This window comes from Schistocerca cancellata, chromosome 6, assembly GCF_023864275.1.
Source record: "Schistocerca cancellata isolate TAMUIC-IGC-003103 chromosome 6, iqSchCanc2.1, whole genome shotgun sequence".
Taxonomy (NCBI): Eukaryota; Metazoa; Arthropoda; class Insecta; order Orthoptera; family Acrididae; genus Schistocerca; species Schistocerca cancellata.
In genome coordinates this window covers 39,016,098-39,023,421 of record NC_064631.1, presented here as the reverse complement: position 1 = coordinate 39,023,421, position 7,324 = coordinate 39,016,098, and the positions used below count along the sequence as shown (strand labels likewise).

General features: G+C 47.2%; 1 protein-coding gene across 1 annotated transcript in view; it reads left to right on the top strand.

The window, feature by feature from the left end:
- Nucleotides 1-258: 258 nt before the first annotated feature.
- LOC126191013 (hydroxylysine kinase) overlaps nucleotides 259-7,324 on the top strand; it is a 196,353-nt gene continuing 189,287 nt past the window's right edge. The window contains exon 1 of the mRNA XM_049931700.1: nucleotides 259-368. The gene's annotated coding sequence lies outside the window, so the exon portion shown is untranslated. The remainder of the gene's footprint in view (nucleotides 369-7,324) is intronic.

Here is a 7,324-nt window from a genome sequence, read left to right as displayed (position 1 = left end):
CAACGTGGAATAATGATAGCAATATTAGAAGTCTGCAAGGTGTAATGCATCCGAATACGCCAACGTCTTGTGACTACGACTACCTCTTCCAGTTCCCGGGACACACGTCTCTATGTAGTGTAGTTGCTACACTGCACATCACTTTGGGCCCGGTGTTGACATTCAACGTTGGAACCTTGGCCGCGCGCATGCGTGGAGCTCGTTGCTTCCGGAGGCCAGCGAACTGTGCCGGTCGACGGCACGCGAGTTGTGCTTGTTTTTGTGCTGCGACGCAAACAGCGCTTCACCCCACTGTCTTCCGTTGATGCCGGCAGCCGTGCAGAACGGAAGCGGGACTCGAGGTCGAGTATTAAACGTAGCTTCTCGCGGTAAGTAGCCTCTGGAAAATCTGCTTATATCGATGTCATAGAAAATTTCTGTAGCTTAACTGACACTATACGGAGCTTTAATCTGACCACAAAGATACCATTTGCTTTTCGGTCTGCCCGTAGATCATAATCTCCCGAATAATCTAGTGTACAAATCTGTTATGAAGTCTGCTTCATTCACTGAGACTTCCTGGCAGGTTAAAACTGTGTGCCGGACCGAGACTCGAACTCGGGACCCTTGCCTTTCGCGGGCAAGTGCTCAACCAACTGAGCTACCCAAGCACGACTCACACCCCGTCCTCACAGCTTTACTTCTGCCAGTACCTCATCTCCTACCATCAACTACTATCGTAGTTTATGCGAGTAGAAAAGCACAGACAACCTTTAAATTGCATTACGGTAAAGTGATGGTGAAGTCATACTATTATAAAATAGCGTTCATTTTATTCTTAACTACTGATTCTCGCTGGACAAGAGCAGGAAAGTTGGGGTTTTGGACGGCGAGAAACCAAAATGTAAAGAAAAACGGGAAAATAAAATGAATGACAACAAATACGAAACAGCAGCATGAAATGTTGAGAAACCGATACACTGAATTCTAGAAGAAAAGCCAGAACACAACTCCCGAAAACCAAAAAGAAAAAATCAGTAACTAGAATTGACCTTGTAGATCAACTTAACTTTTTCACAGTAGTTATGAGATCAATTACAAGCACATAAATCCTACTAAACTATATTTCAGTGCACACATCTGCTGAAAAAACATCAAAGACAACTTTTACAGTATCTTCAGAGTGTATATTCAGGAATACCTCTAACGGCTTCGGCAAGTTAAATAGTATAAAGTGAGTTTTGCATGAGGCAAGTTTTGCAGAAACGGGCTGTATTCTCTGTTCTGAAAGTGTGGAATAAAGCAAGTTTTCCTAAAGCCGGGTGCATAGGCTTTTAGAGGAAGCTGAACAGTTTTTGTTAAGAAAAAAAATATTTAAAAAATGAATAAAGCGGAATTTGTAAAAACGGTCCTCATTTTCCAGCGAAGAGGAAATGGAATTCTGTCGTTCTGTTCCTGTGAAGGCCTTCGGGCGAAAAGGAAAAGATGATAACATGACAGCACGCTAGGCTGTCGCTGATGAATACGGCGTCACTAACACGCCGAAGAAGAGGCAGGCGAAACACAAATAAGTCCCCGAAGTGCCAGAGGTGAGGACCAGCAACAGATATGAAGCAGTTCAGGAAGACAATCTAAGGCAAGTGGAAGAAGAGAGGGCTAGAGAGAGGTCCACGTGTATGTAATAAACCCCTTCACTCGAAATTTTCTCTCCTTCATAGCTCTTCTGTTTTACACAGATGATGTGTCACTGAGCTCGTTTGTTCTAAGACAGCGGTACGCGTGAGGTGCCCATTTGCTTCCGCCGCCCTGAGTAGAATGCATAAGTTCTAATTAATGTTCACCAACCTGCAGCCTTCTACAGTTGTTGTCTCGTGAGCAGAAAACAGCACGTAGGTCGTGAATCCGTCATCCTTGGGCTGTAATAAACTCTTAGCGAGGAACCGATACTGCACAAATAATTAAATCTTCAATTAGTGTATTTATATGGGATGCTACTCGTTTTTTTAATTATCAGAACACGAGGTACTACAGAATTACAATCCACTTTATGAATCACAAGTCATCTCCATTCTTCGCACTTTCATAGAAAATAAATACATTAATGAACGGCGTAATTGCGTAGTTACTATCAAATTGTTCTCAGTTACATGTCCAGAAAACTAGAGATTGTTAATTAAGTTGTTATCCGATACCGACCAAGGCAGACAACATGTCTGTGTTCCGAGACTGCCAAACCAGCTCTGATCTTAGAGCCGAACCACTTCGCCCGCCATCCAAATTAGGCACCATCCAAAGATCTACCAAGTGCTTCGTCTGCCTTTTCGTTTAGCAGTTGTTTATTATTCTGCTGCTTATTAACACTTTTGAAATTATATAATGATAGTCTGCTATTTAGAGATGCTTTTGCATGAAAGGCAAGTAAATTCATTGTTTAGTTTTTCTAATATTAATAACGGGAGTTGTCATTCTGGCGCGCTACTTCAGAAAGCAGCAGCCAGTCGCGGAAGAGGACCACAATATAGGGCATAGGCGGTCTTCCCCACGATACCCTTACCGAACAAGTCATCTGTCATTGGTACCTCACACCACATTACATCACCTTCCCTCTGCTGCCTTCTCAACTGCTCTGAGAAGAGCTTCTCGTAGCTAAATGTGATGGCTGTCAAGCTGGAGATATTACAACTCAAGCAAGTCAAGAGCCACAGTCTAAGCAACAGGAGATCTATCCTGCTGCAGTAACCAGATACGTACAAACAGCTGTATGACCGGTTAAAGAATAATTGCAAATGTCTCTTCACCGCCAGACTTTAACATCGATAGAAGATTACGTCAAAGTCATGGATACGGTAGGAGCGAGAGGGTTACCGTACTTCACCTTTTCCATGGTCAGGCCGCAGATATTGAAGGCAGCTATCTACAGCATCTCTAATAAATGACTAACGAAGAACTAAAAGCAGAACTTGAAGCTGTTTGTTTCACGGCTACTGCTGTGGACTACTGTACTACCCAAGCAAGTAGAGGAAGACCTCCTGGTGAGCTGTTATACACTCCTGGAAATGGAAAAAAGAACACATTGACACCGGTGTGTCAGACCCACCATACTTGCTCCGGACACTGCGAGAGGGCTGTACAAGCAATGATCACACGCACGGCACAGCGGACACACCAGGAACCGCGGTGTTGGCCGTCGAATGGCGCTAGCTGCGCAGCATTTGTGCACCGCCGCCGTCAGTGTCAGCCAGTTTGCCGTCGCATACGGAGTTCCATCGCAGTCTTTAACACTGGTAGCATGCCGCGACAGCGTGGACGTGAACCGTATGTGCAGTTGACGGACTTTGAGCGAGGGCGTATAGTGGGCATGCGGGAGGCCGGGTGGACGTACCGCCGAATTGCTCAACACGTGGGGCGTGAGGTCTCCACAGTACATCGATGTTGTCGCCAGTGGTCGGCGGAAGGTGCACGTGCCCGTCGACCTGGCACCGGACCGCAGCGACGCACAGATGCACGCCAAGACCGTAGGATCCTACGCAGTGCCGTAGGGGACCGCACCGCCACTTCCCAGCAAATTAGGGACACTGTTGCTCCTGGGGTATCGGCGAGGTCCATTCGCAACCGTCTCCATGAAGCTGGGCTACGGTCTCGCACACCGTTAGGCCGTCTTCCGCTCACGCCCCAACATCGTGCAGCCCGCCTCCAGTGGTGTCGTGACAGGCGTGAATGGAGGGACGAATGGAGACGTGTCGTCTTCAGCGATGAGAGTCGCTTCTGCCTTGGTGCCAATGATGGTCGTATGCGTGTTTGGCGCCGTGCAGGTGAGCGCCACAATCAGGACTGCATACGACCGAGGCACACAGGGCCAACACCCGGCATCATGGTGTGGGGAGCGATCTCCTACACTATAGTTTAATTCTTAATTTCTTTGCGTGTTTTTGGTACTTGCATTGTTTAATTCATAAATTTCGGGCGTATTATAGTATTTGAGAGTTGTAGCATCGCGTTTTAGTACCTGAATAGTGTAAATTCGCGTAGTCGTCTGTCAACTGTTTTTGTTTTGAACGGCCAGTGTCGGTTGGTCACAGTCAGTGTGCTCCCTGCCGCCGTTGGATAAGCAGCTGCAGCAGCAAGTCGTATACTCCTAGCTCACTCATTTGTTACATAGTTTAATTCTTAATTTCTTTGCGTGTTTTTGGTACTTGCATTGTTTAATTCATAAATTTCGGGCGTATTATAGTATTTGAGAGTTGTAGCATCACGTTTTAGTACTCGAATAGTGTTAAATCGCGTAGTCTCCTTCCGCTGCCGAGCAGTGTGTCAGCAGTGCACAAGTGGCAGCATTACTGCATTTACTAGGCAATCTTGTATTTTAATAACCGCTTCAATTTTGTGTCGTTTTGTTTGCGCTCTCTGTAGATTAGTTCAGACGTTCTTTGCACAGTTTTTAGCATGGATAGGGACTGCAACTGCTGTGTTCGGATGCAGGCTGAGTTGGCATCCCTTCGCTCCCAGCTTCAGGCAGTGTTGGCTTCGGTCACACAGCTTGAGGCTGTTGCCAATGGGCATCACTGTGGGGGTCCGGATGGGGGTTTGTCGGGGACGGCCAGCTCGTCCCACGCATCCCCCGATCGGACTACGACTGTGGTTGCCCGGGATACTGCCCGCATTGAGGCTGATCCCTCACCTGTGGTAGAGTGGGAGGTCGTCTCAAGGTGTGGCAGGGGGCGAAAGACATTCCGGAGGGCTGAACGGAAGGCCTCTCCAGTTTGTCTGACGAACCGGTTTCAGGCTCTGTCTCAGGCTGATACTGATCTTCAGCCTGACATGGCTGCTTGTCCTGTTCCAGAGGTTGCCCCTCAGTCTGCAAGATCCGGGCAGTCGCAGAGGGTGGGCTTACTGGTAGTTGGGAGCTCCAACGTCAGGCGCGTAATGGGGCCCCTTAGGGATATGGCAGCAAGGGAGGGGAAGAAAACCAAAGTGCACTCCGTGTGCATACCGGGGGGAGTCATTCCAGATGTGGAAAGGGTCCTTCCGGATGCCATGAAGGGTACAGGGTGCACCCATCTGCAGGTGGTCGCTCATGTCGGCACCAATGATGTGTGTCGCTATGGATCGGAGGAAATCCTCTCTGGCTTCCGGCGGCTATCTGATTTGGTGAAGACTGCCAGTCTCGCTAGCGGGATGAAAGCAGAGCTCACCATCTGCAGCATCGTCGACAGGACTGACTGCGGACCTTTGGTACAGAGCCGAGTGGAGGGTCTGAATCAGAGGTTGAGACGGTTCTGCGACCATGTGGGCTGCAGATTCCTCGACTTGCGCCATAGGGTGGTGGGGTTTCGGGTTCCGCTGGATAGGTCAGGAGTCCACTACACGCAACAAGCGGCTACACGGGTAGCAGGGGTTGTGTGGCGTGGGCTGGGCGGTTTTTTAGGTTAGATGGCCTCGGGCAAGTGCAGAAAGGGCAACAGCCTCAACGGGTGCGGGGCAAAGTCAGGACATGCGGGGACCAAGCAGCAATCGGTATTGTAATTGTAAACTGTCGAAGCTGCGTTGGTAAAGTACCGGAACTTCAAGCGCTGATAGAAAGCACCGAAGCTGAAATCGTTATAGGTACAGAAAGCTGGCTGAAGCCAGAGATAAATTCTGCCGAAATTTTTACAAAGGCACAGACGGTGTTTAGAAAGGATAGATTGCATGCAACCGGTGGCGGAGTGTTCGTCGCTGTTATAGTAGTTTATCCTGTAGTGAAGTAGAAGTGGATAGTTCCTGTGAATTATTATGGGTGGAGGTTACACTCAACAACCGAGCAAGGTTAATAATTGGCTCCTTTTACCGACCCCCCGACTCAGCAGCATTAGTGGCAGAACAACTGAGAGAAAATTTGGAATACATTTCACATAAATTTTCTCAGCATGTTATGGTCTTAGGTGGAGATTTCAATTTACCAGATATAGACTGGGACACTCAGATGTTTAGGACGGGTGGTAGGGACAGAGCATCGAGTGACATTATACTGAGTGCACTATCCGAAAATTACCTCGAGCAATTAAACAGAGAACCGACTCGTGGAGATAACATCTTGGACCTACTGATAACAAACAGACCCGAACTTTTCGACTCTGTAAGTGCAGAACAGGGAATCAGTGATCATAAGGCCGTTGCAGCATCCCTGAATATGGAAGTTAATAGGAATATAAAAAAAGGGAGGAAGGTTTATCTGTTTAGCAAGAGTAATAGAAGGCAGATTTCAGACTACCTAACAGATCAAAACGAAAATTTCTGTTCCGACACTGACAATGTTGAGTGTTTATGGAAAAAGTTCAAGGCAACCGTTAAATGCGTTTTAGACAGGTACGTGCCGAGCAAAACTGTGAGGGACGGGAAAAACCCACCGTGGTACAACAACAAAGTTAGGAAACTACTGCGAAAGCAAAGAGAGCTTCACTCCAAGTTTAAACGCAGCCAAAACCTCTCAGACAAACAGAAGCTAAACGATGTCAAAGTTAGCGTAAGGAGGGCTATGCGTGAAGCGTTCAGTGAATTCGAAAGTAAAATACTAGGTACCGACTTGACAGAAAATCCTAGGAAGTTCTGGTCTTACGTTAAATCAGTAAGTGGCTCGAAACATCATGTCCAGACACTCTGGGATGATGATGGCATTGAAACAGAGGATGACAAGCGTAAAGCTGAAATACTAAACACCTTTTTCCAAAGCTGTTTCACAGAGGAAGACCGCACTGCAGTTCCTTCTCTAAATCCTCGCACCAACGAAAAAATGGCTGACATTGAAATAAGTGTCCAAGGAATAGAAAAGCAACTGGAATCACTCAACAGAGGAAAGTCCACTGGACCTGACGGGATACCAATTCGATTCTACACAGAGTACGCGAAAGAACTTGCCCCCCTTCTAACAGCCGTGTACCGCAAGTCTCTAGAGGAACAGAAGGTTCCAAATGATTGGAAAAGAGCACAGGTAGTCCCAGTCTTCAAGAAGGGTCGTCGAGCAGATGCGCAAAACTATAGACCTATCTCTCTGACGTCGATCTGTTGTAGAATTTTAGAACATGTCTTTTGCTCGAGTATCATGTCGTTTTTGGAAACTCAGAATCTACTATGTAGGAATCAACATGGATTCCGGAAACAGCGATCGTGTGAAACCCAACTCGCATTATTTGTTCATGAAACCCAGAAAATATTAGATACAGGCTCCCAGGTAGATGCCATTTTCCTTGACTTCCGGAAGGCGTTCGATACAGTTCCGCACTGTCGTCTGATAAACAAAGTAAGAGCCTACGGAATATCAGACCAGCTGTGTGGCTGGATTGAAGAGTTTTTAGCAAACAGAACACAG